At 44.0% G+C, this 23,716-nt stretch overlaps 1 protein-coding gene across 2 annotated transcripts in view; it reads left to right on the forward strand.

Annotated features, from left to right (window-relative positions):
* Nucleotides 1–23,716, forward strand: part of ANKH (ANKH inorganic pyrophosphate transport regulator) — a 137,098-nt gene that overhangs the window by 50,274 nt on the left and 63,108 nt on the right. The window lies entirely within an intron of this gene.

A 23,716-nucleotide genomic window follows, 5' to 3' on the forward strand; every position in this document is an offset into this window, starting at 1 on the left:
GGAACATGCATGAATACAGTTTTTATCCAATTATGCCATATCTTTACCAAAGACATACCGTAAATTTCCATGTATAAGACAAGCTTTTTGCCAGCTAAAATCATCTCAAAAATTGTGGGTCGTCTTATACACAGATAGCATATAGTGGTGACAGGGGATTGGTTTCTGCTGTGAGCAGCAGATTGCCAGCGGTGATTGCGCTGTTGATTGGTGCCTGCGACAAGTGCTGCTTTCGATTGGCTGTTGCTGTGGCCAATGGGTGGGTGTTTGGCCGCTGCTGTGGGCAGGGAACCTATGGCTTCCGTGATGTGTCCATTGATCAGGCTGGTGAGCAACATTGTTCTCCACTCAAAAAAGCTCAACAACTCTGAGAGCAACCCCACCCAAAAGTTCAACAACTCTGGTCAATTCCCACCCACCCACCCATTTTCTAAATTTTGATTTCCCCAAAATAGAGGGCGTGCTATACATGGGGGGGTGTTATACATGGAAAAATATGGTACTTCAGTTCAGCCTTATGCAGTCCAGCGTTTTCTATTGAAAAGGAGCCAAACAAGAATGGGATACACAAGAGGAACATGAAGTTAATAGCCTTCACTTCTTTCTCATCATCTTGTATTCGGATGCCTCTGAACATGGACGTCGTATTTAGGTAATTGTTGTTGATAGGCATCCATTAATGTGTCTGATCTTTTTCTAGTCCTGTCTTGTGCCAACAAATTCCATTAGTGAATTATGTGGTGTGCAAAGGCTTCTTATTGTATCTTACATTTCATTTCCATAGAGTTCTTTAGAGAGGGAAGAAACCCCATGCCTTTTTTTTAGTCGACAGACAGATGTGACTGCTAGTGTCCACCTGTGCCTTTTAAAAACACATTTTTTTATCCGACATATCCTCAAAGTGGCATTTGTAGCCCGCTCTCCTTTTTATCTTCACAACCACTCTGTGATGTAGGTTTTGTTGCGACAGGTACTCCTACTTGAAGTAGACTCATTGAAATGAATGGACCTGAGTCATGACTAACTTAGGTTCATTTATTTCAGTGGGTCTACGGTGCTGTTTTCCTAGAAAAAGAGGGGCTGGAACTCGCTATAAACACCTCCCTTGTTCTCTTACAATAACAATGGCGGCCACCTGAGAGGTGCCGGAACTGAGTTCCAGCAAGTTCCGACTGGAAAAAACAACCCTGATCTACTCTTGAGTAGAACTTGGCTGACAACAAACCAGTGATTTACCTGAGGGTCTCCACAGTCAAACTCTCAGGATGCCGAGCTACAACTCCCAGTAGCCTTTGGTCATGATTGCTGAGGTTGATGGGAGAGATATTTCAGCCACCCCTGATCTAACTGATGCACCACACTGCCTATTATTACTTTGCTTTCCAGTAACATCTGACACCTTGGCCAGCAACACAGACATCCGCAGCGTCAGTTCCCATTAGTGTTAGCTCTGTCGCTCGCAGAAAATGCTTAATCCGTTGCGCTGTTGTTAAGTTAATTTAATTTTGCCGCCTGACGTAATGTTGTTAAGTGTAGAAGTAGTTCCCAGGATGTCTATTAACAGTGTTTGATAAGGGCAGCAGCTGCTTTGAGCGGGAGAGGACAACGAAAGGGGCATTACAGGAATATCCTGGGATCAAAACGTCAGTTTTAAAGCTGGTGCAATAGCTTCTACCTTCTGATTGCTTTCCTTGGCTTGGTTGCTGATGGACTTTGCTGCATTCCATAGCCTCCCGTAAGAATTCTTGGAATCCTGCCTGTCATTCACGTGGGCGCCACATACCCGTGAGATGACCACCCTCATAATTGCTCAGCCCCAACATACTCCTTATGGAAAATTGCCAGGTGGAGTCTTTCTTTGATATTGTACCACTTCAGATGTGCATCTGTTCTTACCACCGACATGTCCTGTGGATTGCATTGTCAAGCAGAGTTGTGCATCACAAGCCATGAGATCTATTTATTTTTCCACCATGATGGCAAATATTAAAATAACTATATTGCACAGAGGGACGCGGGTGGGGTGGCGCTGTGAGTTAAACCACAGAGCTTAGGACTTGCCGATCAGAAGGTCGGCGGTTCGAATCCCCGCGACAGGATGAGCTCCTGTTGCTTGGTCCCTGCTCCTGCCAACCTAGCAGTTCAAAAGCACGTCAAAAAGCAAACAGATAAATAGGTACCGCTCCAGTGGGAAGATAAACAGCGTTTCTGTGCGCTGCTCTGGTTTGCCAGAAGCGGCTTAGTCATGCTGGCCACATGACCCGGAAGCTGTACACCTATAGAGCGAGATGAGCACTGCAACCCCAGAGTCAGTCACGACTGGACCTAATGGTCAGGGGTTCCTTTACCTTTATATTGCACAGAAACACACAACAAATGAATAGCTGGAGTGAATTGGGATAAAGTGTGTAAAGGGCAGTGAATTAATGTGAAATCAGAGGGGATGGGTACTGCAAAGATCTGAACTCTAGCTTTCCCCAGAATAAAAGCCCTTTCCAATTTGCTATTTTCGGACAGGCTTCATTTATATGTCTCTGACACTTAGCAGGCCAAGTGTGAATTGCTTTATTCCTCCTTGACCCCCCCTTCATGCTCTGACAACTGATCAGCTGATGCTCAGCTGTTATTGACCCTTTACTTTCTTCAGCTATGAGTGATTTCCAGCTCCCACACATAATTCATGGTTCAATGGGTCAGCCTATATTAACCTCTGCACTGATACCAACATCTACCCTGCCTCTTTGCAGGGGAGAGTTCAGCTAGCAACACAGCTGTGCATCTAGACCGATCGTTAATTCATAAATTAATTCTGTAATTGGCGCATTTACAGTCGATACATCTTTTGTGTAGATTGTGGCTTTGTTACAGGGGGAATCAGCATGATAATTCTGGGCAGGAGTTGGACGTTGGATGTGCACTAAATGATCAAATTTTATACCATCAATAAATCTCTGGGAATGTGCTCTGAGGCAGCCCAAATTCAGTGCTCATCATTTAAATTGCCCATTCTCGGAGCTGCTATTTTCTGCGCGAAAGTGCCATATAGATAGCTACCTGCATATTTTCTTCCCAGGGATAAGTTCAATTGGGGGGGGGGGGAATGCTCAGGGAGAAAAAGTTAACCTCCTACTTTTCCAGTGCAGTGGTTGTGCTATGATTTTGGTCTTCCTTCTCCCCATAGCTGCTTTTAACTTACTCCATTTTAAGTAAAGCCCTGGGAGATTTCCATCCTCACATCTCATTTAGTTGTGCCCTTGCTGGGGTTGTCAGCCCATGTGTCTAGGCCTGTGCCATTTCATCCTGCACATGGGGTTCTCATGAAAAAGGAATTTTCACACAGAGAAAATTAGTGTGTCAGGGAGAAGAAGAAAGCTCATCTTCTTGATATCTAGGAGGGTGGAATTTTCAGACACAGAGTTGCCAGTACAAAATGTTACAGCTCAGATACAGGTTTACCACTTCAACAACTAACTACAGTCGTACCTTGATTCTCAAATGCCTTGGCACCCATACATTTTTGCTCCTGAACGCCGAAAATTCAGAAGTAAGTGTTCCGGTTTTCGAATGTTTTACGGAAGCCAGATGTCAGACACGGCTTCTGCTTGAGTGCAGGAAGCTCTGGCAGCCAATTCGAACGTTTTGGAAGTCAAACAGACTTCCGGAACGGATTGCGTTCTAGAACCAAGGTACAACTGTACTAGGTCAGAGTCGCAGCATGGTTGCTGCTCTTTCACATGAGCACAGGAACAGAGCAGCAAGAATGCACCGCTGCATCACTCCCAACCTGGGAAACCATAGTGAAGGAAAATAAATTCAGATGTACCCAATTTCTCTGAAGGAGATGGCCCTGATTTGATCTTAAGACTGAATAGTCCTTCTTTGTTCCGCAGAATTAAGTTTGTGAGGGGTATGCCAGCTATTAGGACAAGACCAGGAGACACCGTGAATACATTAAAAGAACCATATCTATATCTATGGAAGATTATTCCCTAGAACAGTAAAGGTGCAAACAGTTAGCAGACACACTCAATAGACCATCGGATATGTTTCCTTGATCAATGGGACCTCACTTCTGACAAGGAATGTAGACCCCGTTCCTATATGAGCCACCTTTTCTTATACCCTAAATTGTCAGCACCATCTTCTTGGGACCTACATAAATCATGATGCTATCCTTCATCATTTGATTGACCACACACCCCAAATCTTCTCATTTTTGCAAAGACCCTTGAAAGTGGTTGTTCCTCATTTTCTGTCCGCCTGAAAGGTTGACTCATCTCCTGTCTTCCTCCGTCCTCTGCTTCGCCTAAGAAAGCCAGCGACCTACTCTGAGTAATGCCCCCACGTGTTCACTTTGCCCCATAAACTTGCAGTTTCAGTTCCTCATTCTTGCGTGAACGTCCATGTTCTCATCACATGTACCCGAACGTGCAAGAATATTCTTGCAATCTCCGTTAGTAATGTTTTTCCAGTCTTGCCCTCTCCCCACCCACCCCCCAATCTCAAGCATAAGCAGTTTTCAAAAAACCAGATCACCATATCAATACAGTTTAATACAGGGGTCATTGAGGCCTTCCCCTAAAAGCTTGAGCTGCTGGGAAGGCTTCAAAACACCCACACCTACAAAACCATTCTTGACCCCACACCCCACCCCAAGATCCCATAACTGTTTCTCAGTCTTTGTGCTTTCTCAGTGAGCAGCTTGTGTGGGAGAGGTGATTATTTTCTGTGATATAAAAAGTTATTTCCGTCACTGTGTAGGCTTGGCTCCATCCATCATGCCTCGTTTTTTGTTTTGCTTTGCTGCGTCACTCTCTTCCCCGGCCCTGACTTACAGTTGCATGAAGTGGGCACTATGCCCTTAGAATAACGCATTAAGCTTGGCCTGGAGCAACATTGTCAGGACGTGAGTGGAGAAAACTGTCACAGGTTACTGTGTGCTTGAAGCTTCATGGTAGTAGAAAATACTGTTTCTGAATGCCTCCTCTTCACAACCACCTCGCCTTAAAATAGATTACCTAGGAAAAGAAAATGCATCCAGAATGTGTAATTGCTTACACATAAGAGATTTGAAGAAAGGGGCAAACAGCAGCTTCTGATGGGGTGGGTGATGGATGGACAGCTTTTGCTGGGGAGAAATGTTGCAATGGTTCAGATCTGAAATTGTGCTAATCGGGTTTGTTTGTTTTTTAATGCATGAGAATCCTATTCACATAGCTCTCAAGTCATGCCCTATTGGGGCAGAGGCAATCGTGCTGTTTAGCCCATATACAGAGCTGCCTTCAGATGTCTTCTAAAAGTCAGATAGTTGTTTATTTCCTTGACATTGGATGGGAGGTTATTCCACACATCGTTCAAAACTTCCATTGTTGTAGGCGCATTTGTGACAGGGAATCTCATTAGCATGAGCAGTTTCTGAGCTCTGGGCGCAGTACTGCGCCTAAGATTTCAGATTAAAACTGCAGAGTGGAAGGAAAGGAGGGCCTTTTTCTGCCTCCCCACTTCCAGCTGCTCTCTGAAGACTGGAGAAGAGACCCTCTTAAGAATATTAGGGGGTTGGGCAGGGAAAGGACTGGACCATGTGAAAAATGAACACAATATTTTACCTGAAGTTGGTTCATTTTCAGCTTTGTATTCTTGTTATATAAAAAAGCGTGCCTTGACATTCCATTGTTGAGCCCATAACCTCGGCTTAAGGTGCCATCAAGCTCTCAGCCTTCATATCTCAGTTTCTAACACTTGGTTCCACAGGGCGGGGGCCACTACCAAGAAGGCCCTCTGCCTGGTTCCCTGTAACCTCACTTCTCGCAGTGAGGGAACCACTGGAAGGCCCTCGGAACTGGATCTCATTTCTCCATTCTGCCACAATTCTACAATTTAGATTATCCCCACACACCCAAATGAAATGTGATTGTCTTGTTTTCCTTCTTGCATTGGCTAAGCTGTTTATTGACCTTGCTTAGTGTGGGGTTGGGGCATATGAAGCCATCCTTTATAAGAAGTTAAATTTTCCTAAATTAAAAATCTAGACTTGGCTGCCTCTTCAGTTTGTCTGTGGATGCTTTCTTGATCCTCTGGGCAGTTAGTACCAAAAATATGTTTCCTAGATGAAGAGCAACATGTTTGGGGGATCAAAAATATCTGAGTGTTCTGAAAAGGAACAGGAGTATGTCATGTTTCAGATTTGTCATATCAGCCTGATAGGACTTGTGCAGTTCTTCCTGAGCAAATTTCTTTGGAAGAGAGAAAAAAAAGGAGTAGATAACCTACACAACAGCAACATATTCCCGTTTTTCTCCTCCAGACTTCCTGTTGCTATAGAGACACAAAGAAGGGAGAAGCAGCAGAGGGCAAATTAAGACTGTGGTTTAACGCAGCAGTACTTCAGACATGAAGCACAAGGCAGATTATATACTGAAAGCTTCAGGCGAAAAATATTCATTTCCTGACCTGCTAGGGCATTTGTGATAATTTAAAAATATCTTCGAACACTTAAAACCATCAAGATTGTAATGGAGAGTCTGTAAAAGTGGTTCATGGATTACCTCTTGACTGTGGGTTTTATTTACTGTGTTGGTTGTCAGAAAATTGATGTAGGATGGCTTTGTCTCTTTACATCTATGGAGAATGTGGCAACGACAGAACAGTTTGCTCCAGAAGCTTAATAAGTCGTAAGGCAGGGTACAAAAGTTTTTTCGTTTCTTTTTAAAAGTGGATTCAGACAGCCCAGGCCTTAAGCAAGGAGCAGTACCACTCTGCATCCTTCCAGATACTTGAGATTCTTCCCTCACCCCAGTGTCTGTTTCAGCTTCTATGGGCATGCTGTTGAAATGTCTATATTTCAGAATTCATCCATATTGCAAATGAAAAGTTTTATTTAGGAAAAATAAGTTGTTTCGAAAGACTCCCATATTTTTTGCCCCATATTGTATCATGATTGTCTCATTGCTTGATGCCCGCTTCATAAACTACCATCAGTGATGATCTAGTTCTTATGATGGGGTAGGAAGCAAGGAACATCCCTTGCTTCTCCCCTGGGTGCAATAGGCATTCCACTGTACTCTGCTGTAGCCACTATCTGCCACATAGCAAATACTGAGCCAATAGCTCACTCTCTCTCTGAGTCGTCAGGTAGTACAGAGAGAAAGGTCCTGGGTTGCCTTCAGAATTCGCTGTTTTGCAAGTAGGGATCCACACCCATATGAGTAAATGTGTGTAGGCTCAACAGACTTTTGCAGTAAGGAAAGTAATGGGGAGAAGTGCCAGGAAGTGTGAGATGCTGGAAGAGTGACGGGAAATTGTACAACCTCAATGTAAACAAATTAGGGTGAATACTCAGTTCAGGAGTGGATGCCGTAAACCTCTGCGCAAGCTTTGTGAAAACAAATTGGGTTGAATGCTCATTAAGCAGGGCGCATCTGGAAGCAAGCTCCCGGCACCCATGTGTAGGAGCTGAACAGTTTCAAATCCTATCCTTGGCAGCAGAATTAAAAGCAAAGAAATTAGACAGTGTCCAAGCTATGATAAAAGGTGGCTCTCTCCATCTTGATCCTGCTTAACAAAGAATCAGGCAGCAACTTGTAAAGTAAATTTAAAAGTAAGATTTACTTTATTCATAATCATGCATTGGTTCACAGCAATGGCAGCAGTAAAAACTATGCAGGCAAAATACTTACGTTTACTTATACTTTGGCTTGTGCCTAGAGGTGGAGCAAGTGTTAGCTGGTCAAAGGAAGAGAAGAGGGGAAATGACATCACACAGAGCCTTCTCTACCAAATACATTCTCTATGGTCTGAGTATCTGCCTATCAGCAATACAGCTCTGTGGACTCAACTGCTCATGCTAAGTAAACAGGTCTGCCTTCAGATGTCTGGTAGTTGTTGTTCTCTTTGACATCTGGTGGGAGGGCCTTCCACAGGCCAGGTGCCACTACCAAGAAGGCCCTCTGCCTGGTTCCCTGTAACTTGGCTTCTCGCAGTGAGGGAGCCGCCAGAAGGCCCTCAAAGCTGGACCTCAGTGTCCGGGTAGAATAATGGGGGTGGAGACGCTCCTTCAGGTTGGATTGGGTCCCACATGTTGAAAGTTCCTGGCTTGAATTTGCCTTTGCTAGGACTCACCAGAGCACATTTCTGCAAAGTTGTGCTCTGTTTAACTTCTCGTTAAAAATGAAGTATTTAAATCAAGGCCCTATCCGATCCCACAGATAAAGCCAGAAACATTTTCACTGTAGCTTTAGTAGTCCAGTAGTCTTCATAATATGTACATATAGAAGCATCTGGAAGGAGCAAAGCCAGAATTGCTTTGATTCACAACTTCCTCCAAGTTTAAGGCCAATGAGAGACTCTTACAAGAAGGCATCCTTTTTGTCTGGGTTGAGTTGGCATAAACAACAGAAAAGTACAACTGCCTCCGTCTAGAGGAACTGAAGCATTTTGCCCGGCAAAAAAAAAAAAAGGTTTAAAATTAGAAAACACATTAATGTACCACAAAAGCCTCAGAACAAATTCTTATTTAACTCCACCTTCGTGTCGGTGGCAAAACATCCTGGCCACACAAACCAAGAGAGCATCCTTTGTGGAAAAGCTGGCTTCAGTGGCGATTACTCACAAGTCCAAACAAAATGATTGATTTTGTTTTTCAGTTTTGATCCTCCACTCCTTCAGTCTTCAAAAGAGAGTGGCTTATTCAACTCCCATTGCTTGTTAAGTATAAAGGATGACTGGGGTTGCTATATTGCCAATTTATAACCGTTTAGACCATTTTAAAAAAAAGTTTACAGTGGTGCCTCGCAAGACGAAATTAATTCGTTCTGCGAGCTTTTTCGTCTTGTGAAGCACAGTTTCCCATAAGAATGCATTGAAAAGGAAACAAACTTACAAGACGTTTTCGTTTTTCATCTTGTGAAGCAAGCCCATAGGGAAATTCGTCTTTCGAAGCAACTCAAAAAACGAAAGACTTTTGTCTTGCGAGTTTTTCGTCTTGCGAGGCATTCGTCTTGCGAGGTACCACTGTATTTTAAATACACCCCCCCCCGCCGCCTCAAAAAACACCACCACCACCACTCACTTCTATTTTAATGTTTGGCAATGTGGATTTTGAAGACTACATATATGGAACTGTGAAAGCAACCAGTGGTTGCCATATGCTATGGAGCTGTGTGCGCTTAAAACCTATCCAAAATAATGGGACCATTTGCACATAACTAATCAAGATTTTAGCTGGTGGAATTGGCAAGTGTATCTGAAAAACACTCTTCAATGTGCTGCTTTGAACAGATATTTCAGTATGATGTGACTTTTATGTAAGGAACAGGACACCGAGAACTTAAAGGAATATGCAGTTTCTGAGTCATTTATTTAAAGGCATTCGTGTTTACGGGAAGATCTCTGGAGCAACAGACTCCAAATTTGACAAATTCTTAACTAACTACCCTGATTTAATTGCTCCAACCCTAGGCTCATCAGACAATGCAGTAAGCTGAAAGCAAAGAACCCACAGATAATTGGGAGCTCTTATGCTTATCTTTTCCATTTTCAAATAAGTGACCTTGGATGGAAATTGTATGAAGTTTGCAGAGGGGGATGGGGGTCTTAGATTTACTGCAAAGGCTCCTCGTATTAAGATGATCATTTTCAAAATGTGTGCACCACCCTATGCCAGCCTGATTTCATTGCAGCTTGCAATCTCATAAAATAGATGTGTCTCGCTGAAACTAGAGTAAAGCAGCAGAATGCAGAAAGAAAACCAACTGACATCTCTAAAAACTCTGAGTAATAGCCTTAACCAACTGCCTAATAAAAAGCAAGGAAGTTCCCAGTTAGGTCTCCTTTAGCAGGTATCAAGAGCCAAAAATGCCATATGTTTGTCATGACCCACCTGATTGCTTCCACCTATTGTTATGGAAGATCATGTAGCTGAATCACCCAGAGATTCTTGCATGGGGAAAACCTGATCATTTGAGAAAGCAATCCCGAACAAGCCTTTGAACTGCGTAAACAACAATGACAACAGAAAGTGCAATACTAGACAGCAACTGTGGCTCTGTGGTCAATATCCTGTTGACGGTGAGATGTATTATAGCTCTTATCCTTGCTGGCTTTGTTGCCATGGATACAAGAGTCTTAAAAAAGGGGTGATAACTGGGGGACAAGATGTTCTAGGAAACACAGATGGATTTAATTGAGTTAGTGTCTCGGCATCCAAAAGTAGCCCAGGCTGATTTCTCAAACAAGTTTGCACCTGTTCTCTGGCTACATTTGATGACAAATAGCAGTCAGGACATCTTCCCACACCCATATTCCCAGGAATATATCTTAACTTTGGCTGCAGGATCAGCCAACACAGAAGGGCAGAAGCTGCAGCAAGCTATTTTCAGCACAGCAAATTTAAGTCAGTTGTGGAAAACAACACACCTGCATGAAGACTTCAGTATCAATAAGTTGTTATTATTATTTATCAAGTTGTATACCACCCTTCATCCAGGGACCTCAGGGCCGTTCACAGCATGAAAATACAAGATAAAAATGTAAAAAAAACAAGAACACAGCAAATCAATAAACCACCTGCCCTAATGCTTTTAAAAGGATATAGGACAGGCTTCCTTAACCTCTGCCCTTCAGATGTTTTTGGCCTACAACTCCCATGATCCCTAGCTAGCAGAACCAGTGGTCATGGATGATGGGAACTATAGTCTTAAGACATCTAGAGGGCCAAAGTTGAGGAAGCCTGATAGAGGATGTTCATCAACCAGAGGTCTGGTTGAAGAGGAACGTTTTCGTCTGGTACCTAAAGGTATATAATGAAGGTACCAGATGAACCTCCCTGGGAGAGCATTCTCCAAACGGAGCCACTGCAGAAAAGGTCTGTTCTTGTGTTGCCATCCTCTTGGTGTCTCATGGAGGGGTGACACGAAGGAGGGCCAAAGATGATGATTGTAGAGTCTGGGTCTGTTCATGTTGGCAATCTGAAGGAGTAAGTCTGCCTGGTGATAACAGAGACATGGAGACAGCTCTCAAGGGAGTGATAATTAATGGCCTACTAACTGGAATGTGTTAGTTCAGAGTTCAGTAGTTTAGTTGTTCTGTGTCATTGTAGGAGTTGTGAGTCGTGTCAGAGAGAGCTAGCTAAAGATCCATTTTCTGTTCCTGTAAATAGTCCACTGTATATAATAAACACCTAACCATATGTTCCTGGTTCTGCTTTGTCTATCCTGTCTGCAGCCAAGTTGCCAATTGCTTCTGTGGATTCTGCGTTTACTCTGCTAGGTCTGGCTAAGGTGCTGGAACTGAGTTCCGGCTGGGGAAAAAATGCCCTGTAACTATATGGTTAGAGCATGGGTAGGCAACTTAAGGCCCGGGGGCCGGATGCGGTCCAATTGCCTTCTAAATCCTACCCGCGGACGGTCTGGGAATCAGCGTGTTTTTACATGAGTAGAATGTGTGCTTTTATTTCAAATGCATCTCTGGGTTATTTGTGGGGCATAGGAATTTGGTCATTTCCCCCCAAAAAATATGAACCGCCCCCCCACATGGTCTGAGAGACAGTGGACTGGCCCCCTGCTGAAAAAGTTTGCTGACCCCTGGGTTAGAGTGTTGGACTAGGACCTGGGACAACAGGGTTCGAATCTCCAGTTATGAAGCTGACTGGGTGACCTTCTCTAAGCCTAACCCAACTCTCAGAGGGTTCTTCTGAGGGTGACATGGGGAGGAGAACAATACATACCACCTTGAGACCCTTGGAAGATAAAGGTGGTATATAAATGTAATCGATTGTGATATATAAAAATAGCTATACGGTGGTACCTCGGGTTAAGAACTTAATTCGTTCCGGAGGTCCCTTCTTAACCTAAAACTGTTCTTAACCTGAAGCACCACTTTAGCTAATGGGGCCTCCCGCTGCTGCCGCGTGATTTCTGTTCTCATCCTGAAGCAAAGTTCTTAACCTGAGCTAATATTTCTGGGTTAGTGGAGTCTGTAACCTGAAGTGTATGTAACCCGAGGTATCACTGTATATAATAAACAGCATGACCCTTGCCACATTGCCACATTACCTCGTGAGGCAACAGAGCCTGCAGTGGTGGCGCTGGTGAGATGAGAACATGAGAGCCAGTTTAGTATTGTGGCCAGAAGACCGAACTCTCAACTGGGAAGGCCCTGGAACAAAAAACCCCCTCACTTGTTCCACAAACTTCCTAACTAGCCTTAAGGTAGTCTTCGTGTTCAGTCTCACATTTGCAGTATGGAGATAATAACATTCTCCTGCCTCACAGGGTGGCTGTGAGACCTCCGACAAGATAACGTTTGCGAAGTGTTTCAAACAGTCAGGAAAGAATGCCATATAAACACTTCAGTATTATTATTCTGCAGCAGCGACACCCAGGATTTATTCTGTTCCAGCTGTAATTTCCAAACAAGTGCTAGGTGATCTTTAAGCAACTCAGGAAAACGTTCCTTCTTCATTGGCAGAACATCGCATTTGTCTAGTTGATCCCAGATAAGGAGGTTTTGCAAACAGACTGTCTGGCAGTGCTTCGCAGTCAGAATTTAATTTCCTCCAAAGATATTGCCTGAAATCCCCTTTGAGAGTACTTCAGAGACCCGAGGTTGTTTTCCTGATAGGTATATTGGGGTATTGTTCAGTAATTTCATATAGCCTCATACCTTGACAGCCAACTCTACTAGCGATTTCTTCCATATGTGCCTTCAGGTACATTTAAAGTAGCTGTAAATAAACGCTGAGGAGTAATTGCTCTTATTATTTAGACGCTTCAGGAGATCTCGAGTGTATCCCCTTTGTCCTGAAACCTTAGGAGTCAGTGCTATAATTGTAACAGGTGACTAGCCAGATGAGTTGAGGCACATGATGGAAAAGAGTCATCATGCACACTGCAGAAGTGTGATTCCTCGCTGTCTTGTTCCCTTCACCCCTGGTGTTTACTATATTTAACCCTGTCCTACTTCTTATCAAGGCAGAAGGTGTCTAATGCCAAAGGAATATGAATGGTACATATTTTTCTTTTTTTTCTTTTAAAAAACCTCTTTTAAAGAAGCAATTTGAAGAGAAAAGATAAGTTTGTATCTTCACACAAAGAGCAGCCAGTGTGACAGTTCTGATATGTTGTAGGACTCTGCAACTCCTGCCATTCCTTATCACAGGCCACATTGACTGCACTGACAAGAGTTGTGAGTCCCAACAACATCTGTCTATTACCCCTGCTTTGCACCAGCCTTCCCTGACCTGTTTAAAAACTTTCTGTGGGAAACAGAACTATGTGTGAATTCTAGTTAGTGCACGAAGGGGTTAAGAACACAGAGTTGGATTTCTAGACTCATCTAGGTCACTCCCACTACTTCTCTGATGAAGGAGGTAACCCACCAGGGAGAATGTGTCTTAAGCAAGCTCAAAGCTCAGGGCGTGCGTTTGAAGCTATCTTTCTGTAGTTTCTCCCCAAGAGTATTCTGCCTATGCCCTCCTTGCTGCTTGGATAAATTCATGAATCTGCCTTTGAATCTGTAAGTAAAGCATTTTTAACTTACCTATCAGTTTGTGGTCTGTTCATTGCAAGATGGGTAGAAGGAGTGAGACCTGTATGGGATAAAAACCTCTAACAACCTTTTCTTTGAACTTCCCTGAGACCTCCAGGTATAAAGTGGTATATAAATTCCAACAACAACAACAGCAACAACAACATAATATACAGCTGCTAAACTTTGATGAGCTTACACTCTGCTACTGGGGGCTCTTTCCTGCTGGAGAGTAAGATCAGCCCTGTGTTTTGAATCTATACACCCAGCCAATTCTTTTATTATTTACCCCACACACAAGGGTCACAAGGATTCAAATTCTCCCTACACACACTTTCAAGTATATTGCCCAAGTTGTTGCTTCTCCCTACTCCAAGGAGCTTACTTGTAATCATTTATTAAGAACTTTTTGACAGTGCAGCGGACTCCCTCGAAAGGCAGTGGACTTTCCTTCCTTGGAGGTTTCCAAGCAGTGGTTGGATGGTCACCTGTCAACGTATGATCTAGTTGAGATTCCTTCATTGCTGTGGGTTGGACTAGATAACCCTTGCGGATCCTTTCCAGTTCTACAATTCTATGATTCTGTGCTTATTTCCCAGAAGAAGAAAGATACAGTGGTACCTCAGGTTACATATGCTTCAGGTTACATACGCTTCAGGTTACAGACTCCGCTGACCCAGAAATAGCACTTCAGGTTAAGAACTTTGCTTCAGGATGAGAACAGAAATCGTGCTCCGGCGGCGCGGCAGCAGCAGGAGGCCCCATTAGCTAGAGTGGTGCTTCAGGTTAAGAACAGTTTCAGGTTAAGTACGGACTTCCGGAACAAATTAAGTACTTAACCTGAGGTACCACTGTATCAACACACATCTTTTGTAACACAGCCATGGACAGGTGGCATAACTGTGGCGCTTTACAGTAAACAGATTGGGATGCAACATCTTCTTCATAAGGATAAACGTGTCATTAGGGTAAGCAATGATTACTTGACGCTAAAGTAATAGCATTATTCATACACAGGTTATTGGCACGATAAAGCAGAAAGAACTTCAATTATGCAGTAGAACGAGTTGTAAACAGCCATAGTTAGCATGCATAACAGAAGGCAAAGGGAGAGTGAGAGCACATGACAGTAGCTGGATGGTAGACACATGTCTCCTGTTCTGTCGGTAAGGAAGCCATGTAATTAAGACCTTTCCCGTTCTTAATGGGCTTCGTCCAAAAGCCTGCCTTGATGCCAGCCAGTGTGTAGGCGGTAAGGCCTTGCGCACCAAAAAAGGAAAGGAGGAAGGCCTAACCATAGTGCGGATAAAGACAGACAGATAAACATCTATAAAAAGAGAATTTGAAAACCATGACTTTCAGGGAGACGGGGACCCATGGAGCTCTCAGGGCTGAAGCATGTTGTACTCCTTGACCCTGCTGATTTATAGGAACAGATTAGTTCCCGAAAGAGAGGAACAGTGGGTTTTCAGGGCAGTCGGTGGTTACCAGATGGTGCAGGGTGAAAAATCCCTCTGACAGGAATCTTGTACCTAAGAGGGGGCGGAGTGGGGACAGGCCAAAAAGGCAGGCATTAGAACAGTCTTCATTCTCTGTGAAAATTGTGCTTAGGAGAAACAATATGAATAAAATAAAGGAGTAGCTAAGCTGTCTTCCTTCCTGAGGAGAAAGAAGCCTGTTTGCTTTAGAATGAATGTATCCCTCTTTGCTTTTCTGTGATTCTGAAGTTAGAACATTTCCCAATACAGGCACCTTAGTTGTTGTTGTGCCTTATTCCTCAGTTGCACAAGTTTAATGGCCTGCTCCTTTTGTGGGTGAAGTATGTAATGTATCAGAATGCAGTTTTAGTATTAATTCCAGGAACCCACCCACATGGTGTGGTTCAAAAAGAACCACAGAATACTGGGACTGCTGTTAGCTGAAAGCAGCAGTCTTGCATCCCACTGACTTGGTGGAGTTCCATGATGCTTGGTAAGATTGACTTCCTTGCCTTCCTTGTTTTCTAGGCAAGCAGAATAGAAGACTTGTGATACGCTGCTTAACAGCAATCCACAGGCTATAGAATCATGGAATCGTAGAGTCACCTAGTCCAACCTCCTGCAATGCAGAAAACTCAGCTAAAGCATCCACGACAGATGGCCACACAAGCTCTGCTTAAAAACCTCCAAGGAAGTAGAGTCCAAAACCCCACAAGGGAGACTGTTCCAGTGTCAAACAGCTCTTACTGTTGGAAAGATTTTCCTGATGTTTAGTCTTTTCTTGGAGTTTGAAGCCATTGGTTCGAGTCCTACCCTTCTTTCTGGAGTGGGAGAAAACAAGCCTTCACCATCTCCTACGTGACAGCCCTTGAGATATTTGAGGATGGCGATCATATCTCCTCTCAGTCTCCTCTTTTCCAGGCTAAACATGCCCAACTCCTTCAACTGTTCCCCATAAGGCATGGCCTCTAGACCCTTGATCATCTTAGTTGCCCTCGTCTGCACAAATTCCAGCATGTCAACTTCCTTCTTAAATTGTGGTGCCCAGAACTGGACATGGTATTCCAGGTGTGGTCTGACCAAGGCAGAACAGAGTGGTACTATTACTTCCCTTGATCTGAACACTATACTTCTGTTGATGTAGCCTAGAATAACATTTGCTTTTTTCTTTTCTTTTTTTGCTTCTTCTGTTGCATCACACTGTTGACTCCTGTTAAGCTTGTGGTCCTAGATTCTTTTCCACATGTACTACTAGGCTATGGGCTGCTTTTGCCCCTTGCTTCTGCTTTTCCTTCTTTAATTATCAAGAATAGATCATTAGAAGAATAATGCCAGGATTTGAAATAGCAAAGATATGTGCCTAGGACTAAAACCTAAACAACTCTTACTTCGTCTGTGTTTAGGGATGCTTCAAATAACCATGATTTAATGTTTTGATGAGGGAGCTGCACATTTCCTGTGGCTGAACAGGTGACTGGATGTATAAGATGCGTAATGCAGAACAATGAATCATCTGTATTATAGAGACATGTCTGTGCTTTCCAAAGGGGAACGTGTACCCCATGAAGCCAGTTGCAGATAAAAAGGTAAAGGGACCCCTGACCATTGGGTTCAGGCGTGACCAACTCTGGGGTTGCAGCGCTCATCTTGTTTTATTGGCCAAGGGAGCTGGTGTACAGCTTCCGGGTCATGTGGCCAGCATGACTAAGCCGCTTCTGGCAAACGAGAGCAGCACACAGAAACACCGTTTACCTTCCTACCGGAGTGGTACCTGTTTATCTACTTGCACTTTGACGTGCTTTCAAACTGCTAGGTTAGCAGGAGCAGGGACCGAGCAACGGGAGCTCACCCCATTGTAGGGATTCGAACCACCGACCTTCTGATCGGCAAGCCTTAGGCTCTGTGGTTTAACCCACAGCGCCACCCATGTCCCAGATAGTGGCTAACAATTATGTGCAAGATGTGCAGTGAAGTCTGTGGTATTCAAATATGTTTCAGATCTCCATTTCATTGCCTAGAGAGAGATGACTGCTTTTGAATGGGAAGCATGACATGCAGTTAAGCCCAATGCATTCGCCAACGTGTTTTGGCGATACATTGCAAAAACTATATCTGCTTTTGCAGATGTGTCCACAACGTGTAATGCCTTGTGTAATGTAGGGATATATGAAGAAGTGGATAGGTTTTGCACATTCCTATTGTAGCATTTGCCAGTCAATACCTCTCATGTCTTTCAATATGCTTTTTTTGCGCGTCACTTTTCTTCTTCATAAATTCTTGTTGCACATAAGGATCCTTTACCTGCAGAGAGCCAACTCCAGGAACATACAGTGGTACCTCGGGTTAAGAACTTAATTCGTTCTGGAGGTCCGTTCTTAACCTGAAACTGTTCTTAACCTGAAGCACCGCTTTAGCTAATAGGGCCTTCCACTGCCACTGTGCCATTTCTGTTCTCATCCTGAAGCAAAGTTCTTAACCCAAGGTACTATTTCTGGGTTAGCAGAGTCTGTAACCTGAAGCGTCTGTAACCTAAAGCATCTGTAACCCAAGGTACCACTGTATTGAAGTTAGAGAGCTTGTCTTCATACTCCCTCTCCTTGAGAGCAGATACCAGACCATGTGTGCATAGGAGCGGACTTTGTCTATCTTTAGTAATATGGTGCCCTGTGTGAAGCCAAAATTTGGCGCTCCCAAATGGATCTTCTCAATTTTTCGCCCTCTTGGCTTGGCACCCTGTATGGGGGAACTGCCCACACCTCCCTAAATTCAGCATTAGAAACTGAGATATGAAAGCTAGGAGCTAAATGGCACCTTAAATCTAGGTTATGGGTGCCACAACAGAATGGCAAGGCACACTTTATTTATAACCAGAATTTAAAGCTGAAAATGAATGAACTTCTGCTAAAAATCCTATGTTCATTTTTCACATGGTCTAGTCCTCATTTGAAGACTGCAAAAAAACCAACACAAAGCCATGCTTCCCCTGCTCGTCCCCCTAATATTCTTAGTATTCTCCAGTCTTCAGAGAGTGGATGAAAGTAGAGAGGCAGAAAAAGTTCCTCCTTTTTTCCCCAGCAGTGGCAGTTTTAATTAGAAATCTTAGGCTCAGTACTGCGCCCAGAGCTTAGAAACTGCTCGCTCTAATGAAATTCCCTGTTGCAAAACATTGCTAGAACAATGGGAGTTTCGAATGCTTTCTATATTCTATATTCCCATTTAACACCCCCATACCCTTAGGAAAGAAAATGGTGGACTAACACCACTTTGCTTTCTATGGTCTTGAGTTGAGGATCTGTCCTTTGGTGCTGACGAATTGTTTGGTACGAGAAGACAACCCTGTGGTGACAAAAAAAAAGGAGTATCCCAACACTAAAAGGGGTTTCCAAATCTCTTCATCAGTTCTCCTCACCACCAGAAAGCCTTTTATCAGGAAAGCTTTTGTCCTTGATGCCAACCAGTATCATTTTGACCCCTTTCACTTAGAACACTTGAGTTATTTCTTCATTACATGTTGATGTGGCAGCAGTTGCTGCCTTTCAGTTGCTTTTTCTTCTTCACCACATAGTAGAGCAATTTTTAAGGGCCTCCCTGACTTGTACCCATCAAACTGCAAAACGCGAGACTGGGATTTATCCTTGGTCCTCTCTAAGCTTGCATACATACCTCTGGCCTTCTGTCGTCTGATCTGAGCCATCTCGTTTTTCTGCACGGAAAGTACAACAGCTCGGCAGGCCTGTTAACTGTGTAACAACCCACTTCTTTATATGAACGGAGACAAGGTCATAGCATAGCCTGATTCTGCTTTTCTCTGGCAGGTGGGGTCTGGCTTTCATCTTTCATGTGTGTGTGTGTCCCCTCATGCCTTTGTTTCCTGATCTACCAAACAATAAAGGAAGAAACCTTGCAAACTCAGGATGTGCACTCAGACTTGCCCTTCGTTTTCACAAGACTCTGCAATGGGACAGCCCAGTCAGTAGACTCTTAATCTCAATGATGGGTGCCCGCCCCACATTGGGCAAAAGATTCCTGCATTGCAGAGGGTTAGACTAGTTGACGCTTGTAGTCCCTTCCGACTCTACAACTCCACAAAGGAAAAATTGTATGAGAACAATTAGTTTGCCTGTTTTAAGAAGGATAACGAGGGTTTTCTCCTCAAAATATTATTTTGGTGTCTTGCTGTTAAGCAACCCATTCCATCTGGAGTTGAGAATCTAGCGGTATCACCTGCTTTTTCTAGAGGCATATAGTCATTATCTACAGATGCAGAGGGGCGCAGGTGGCGCTGTGGGTTAAACCACAGAGCCTAAGGCTTGCCGATCAGAAGGTCGGCGGTTCGAATCCCTGTGACAGGGTGAGCTCCTGTTGCTCGGTCCCTGCTCCTGCCAACCTAGCAGTTCGAAAGCATGTCAAGTGCAAGTAGATAAATAGGTAACGCTCCAGTGGGAAGGTAAACGGCGTTTCCGTGCGCTGCTCTGGTTCGCCAGAAGTGGCTTAGTCATGCTGGCCACATGACCCGGAAGCTGTACGCCGGCTCCCTCGGCCAATAAAGCGAGATGAGCGCTGCAACCCCAGAGTTGGCCACGACTGGACTTAGTGGTCAGGCGTCCCTTTACCTTTACAGGTGCAGAGTTGTACCTGGACAGGCCATGTATTCCCCTTCATAAATATTACGCAAATACCAGCAAATGGGCAAGGCTGACATGCATTTGGCAAGGCTGATCTTCGCAATTTGTTTTCCAAGGGATACCTGCACCCCCCTCCTGGTACATACGCCAGCCACGTGTGATTCTTCAGAGACCACACACACAAAATGGGTTGCGTACCTGTAACTGATGTTTTTTGAATAGTTCTGCAGTTGTGCAACGCCTGCATCTTTCCCAAAACAGGGATGTGAGTCCCTTTATTCTGTGCTTGCAGAGAGACTGAATAGGAAGCTGCCCATTTTTAACTATTGGGCCTATGCTTCTTTGACATATTTCTTGACTCCCTGACTGAAGCCATGGAATTATCCAGGATTTGGCTTTATTGATCTGCTTGCGGGGTTTCACTGATGAACACCTGAAGGACATCAGCTACAGTTAAAAAACCTGTTATCTCTTCCACCTCCAGGACTCTACTTCCAATAAAAACGCAACCATTGTTTTTGTATGTTTACATACTTGGTTGTTGTTTTTTACTGCTATTTTTTAAAAAAAACTGCTTTGAGCTTTTATTACAATCAAGAAGCATATAACTCTTGTGAAATAGGAAAGAAAAAAAGAGCAGAACAAATTATTACCTTGTTCCTAGACATGCTTAAATTGCATTGTACATCATCCCGGATGACTTATTTTGTTATCCAGTACAGTTGTGTTTCCAGGGACTAAAGTGCTGTCCAAGTTGTTGACGTGGAAGTAATATTTAATACAGGTGCAAACAGTGTTCCAGCTGACATTCCCCACAGTCTCCTTTTAACTGGATTTATCTTCAATGTTCACAGCCCATTTATGTTTCCAGACGTGCCCCAGTGTGATCCTTTCTGTCCCACTGTGGCACCGGTACATTGCAAATGACTAACCTGGAATTTATTAATTGTATTTGTAGTTGAGGTTCTTTAAATATTAATTGCTGGGGAGAGCGAGAGATACTATTTCAAGACATTCTGCTCAGATGATGCCTTAACAACATAATTAAATGGTACCAGCTGCGTTGCCTCCATAAGCTATTATTTTTGGATTTCTGGTTCAGATGCGTCAGCTTGCTCTGGACAGACGGTTGGGGAGGATTAAAACAACTTTTTTCATTATGGTGGCTACCTATAAATCTTCTAAATTGTGACTGTGACGTATTGGCCATGGGCAGCATGCAGTTCATGTGGCGATGCAACTTTTGCCATGTTACATTTCAGTCAGAAGAGTAGGTTTGCATTTGATGGCACGTTTAGAACAACCTTATATGAAGGTGGGCCATCAATACACTCTTAGTGGGGTGTTAGGGGAGGGGTAGTGGCTTTGGTACGGGACATGTCATTCTCTTTCTGGGGTAGTTTGTCCACTTTTGGTCCCCATCCTGCACTCAGCTCTCAGGTGTGACTCCCAGAAACTATAAGAATGCAACAGCAGCCACGCCACGGGAACGGCTTCGACTGGCTGACTAAGCCAGGTGAGGGTAGCCAGTGGGTTTCAAACCCTCAGTGAGTTAGGGCCTTCCACTGCATGCGAAGACAGGCTCTGGTGGATTGAGCAGAAGAGACTAATAGTGGGCCCAATGATCAAAAGGCAGTTTCTGTGTGTGCTGTAGAGGGAAATAAGGGGCTGATGGGACTTGCCAGCCTGGAAAGGTAGCCTGTCTAGGAGAAGGAAAACTTTGATTCTAAAACAGGTAGGTAGCCGTGATGGTGTGCTGTAGTTGAAACAAAATAAAAACATTCCTTCCAGTAGCACCTTAGAGACAACTAAGTTTGTTATTCGTATGAGCTTTTCTTCAGATACTTCTTTGTACGGGTGGCACTGTGGTCTAAACCACGGAGCTTGCTGATCAGGTCGGCGGTTCGAATCCCCACGACGGGGTGAGCTCCCATTGTTAGGTCCCAGCTCCTGCCAACCTAGCAGTTCGAAAGCACGTCAAAGTGCAAGTAGATAAATAGGTACCGCTCCGGCGGGAAGGTAAACGGCGTTTCTGTGCACTGCTCTGGTTCGCCAGAAGCGGCTTAGTCATACTGACCACATGACCTGGAAGCTGTACGCTGGCTCCCTCGGCCAATAAAGTGAGATGAGCACCGCAACCCCAAGGTCGGTCACGACTGGACCTAATGGTCAGGGGTCCCTTTACCTTTACCTTTACCCATAATAAATATTACACCTGGTGTCTATCCATATATTTTGGCCGCATGACCCAGAATCTGTTTGCGGACAAACGTCGGCTCCCTCTGCCAGTAGAGCGAGATGAGCACCGCAACCCCAGAGTTGTCCACAACTGGACTTAACGATCAGGGGTCCCTTTTTTAAAATTTTGTTTTGATCCTAAAACTCCCTTGTGGGACATCTTCGAGAGAAGAAAAGGATGAGGAATAAATCTGGATTGGACACCCAGCTCTAAGACAGTTGGATGGTACCTCCTTGTAGCAGCTCCTTCAGCCAAGCTGGTGCCAGACGTATTGCTCTGCTTTCCTTTGGACCACAACAGCGAGGCTAAGTGGGGTGTGTGTGTCTTGTCTGTGCAGCCCAGAACCTCCATACACACTGCTTAGGCTTTTGCCCCAGAGAGGTCACTTTCAGTGGTGCTAACACAGCAGTTTGACCACCCCCGGAAGTGCACTCCATTGTCTCTCCCTTTGTGTCTTCCAACTGCAATCAAGTTCCAACATGTAGATCAGGCCTGCAGAACACTCAGCTGCTAGGCGGCTCTCCTGTTTTTGTAGTCCGAGATAAGAAGACAGATGGTTTATTGAGCCTGCCATACCTTGTCTGGGGACTGCGTTTGGGGCGATGGGGTGTCACAACTTAATAACACCTCAGGTGCTAGTCTTACTCTAAAAGACAAATGCAGTACCTGGAAACCCAACAATTATACAGGAAGTTTGAAGCAATGTCATTAAGAAAATCCAAGAGATTAAATAGAATAGACTTTAATAAATGTTTTGTAGAAGTGAACTATTATGGTCAGTCTTACCCCCCCCCCACCCCAGCCAACTGATACCAGTGTCTGAAATCTGTATTGCTACTTAGCTGAAGAAACTCGCTGCCAGAGTCATCTAGTAATGAGTCGACCCCACAAAATATATATTTGTGGGTGGCACATGATTTGTGTGATTTGATGAAATGGAATGGTGAAATGTTCATTTCCCTTAACTACTGGTGTGGTCCGTCCGTGTCTCTCTCTCTCTCTCTCTCTCTCTCTCTCTCTCTCTCTCTCTCTCTCTCTCCCCCCCCCCCTTTCTCTTACATTACACCTTGCTTCTTCGCTTCCTCTGAAGTTTCACAATGCTGTCTTATGCAAAACATTATTCAGTTGTTCAATATACATTAACATAGATGGGCACAGATATCAGCAGCTCCTTGTTTCAAAGCAGTCATTCAGAGCTTAGTAAGGAAATTTGATGGATGTTACTGGCCTGACGCAGAGGCAAAGAACAGGTCAGAGCTTCCCTAGGAAGGATGCAGAGACTGCAAGCTAAACTTGTAATTTCTCGCAGAAAGTTGCAAGTTTGTTCCTGGGTCTACTTGCCAATGCTGTCTGAAATCGGAGTAGCAATATACCCAAAACAGCCTTCACAATGCAGCTGCCCTTGTTTATTTTAATGGAGGGTAGTTTGCTGCAGATGCGCTTTCAAGTTAAAGCTTAATCACGATGTCACAAGGGGACAGGTAGTATTGTCAACACTTCGATAAAAGCACCCTGGCTATGTTTAAACTAGACTGTTTTTTAATCAGCTTATTGCAAACCCGCAGTTGGTGATCAAAGGGCCTTAGAGATAATACAATATCCTTTTTATTACGCTACTCGTGAACCGTTTTGAATCCTGCTAATATTTAGAAGTCTGTTAGTAAAAGAGAAACAAAGCCACGCTTCCTTTTGGGCAACAGAGCTTATGGTGTGCAGTTTATTCAGGATGTTGACTTTAACTGTGTGTCAGCACCCTGAATAAACTGTGCGGGCTTCACATGGATGTATAAAGCCCAAATGTAATTATTTTGTTTGGCATGCCATAGTATCAAATCATGATGGAGGCAATT

This window comes from Podarcis liolepis, assembly GCF_965112155.1.
Source record: "Podarcis liolepis genome assembly, chromosome: 8".
NCBI lineage: Eukaryota > Metazoa > Chordata > Lepidosauria > Squamata > Lacertidae > Podarcis > Podarcis liolepis.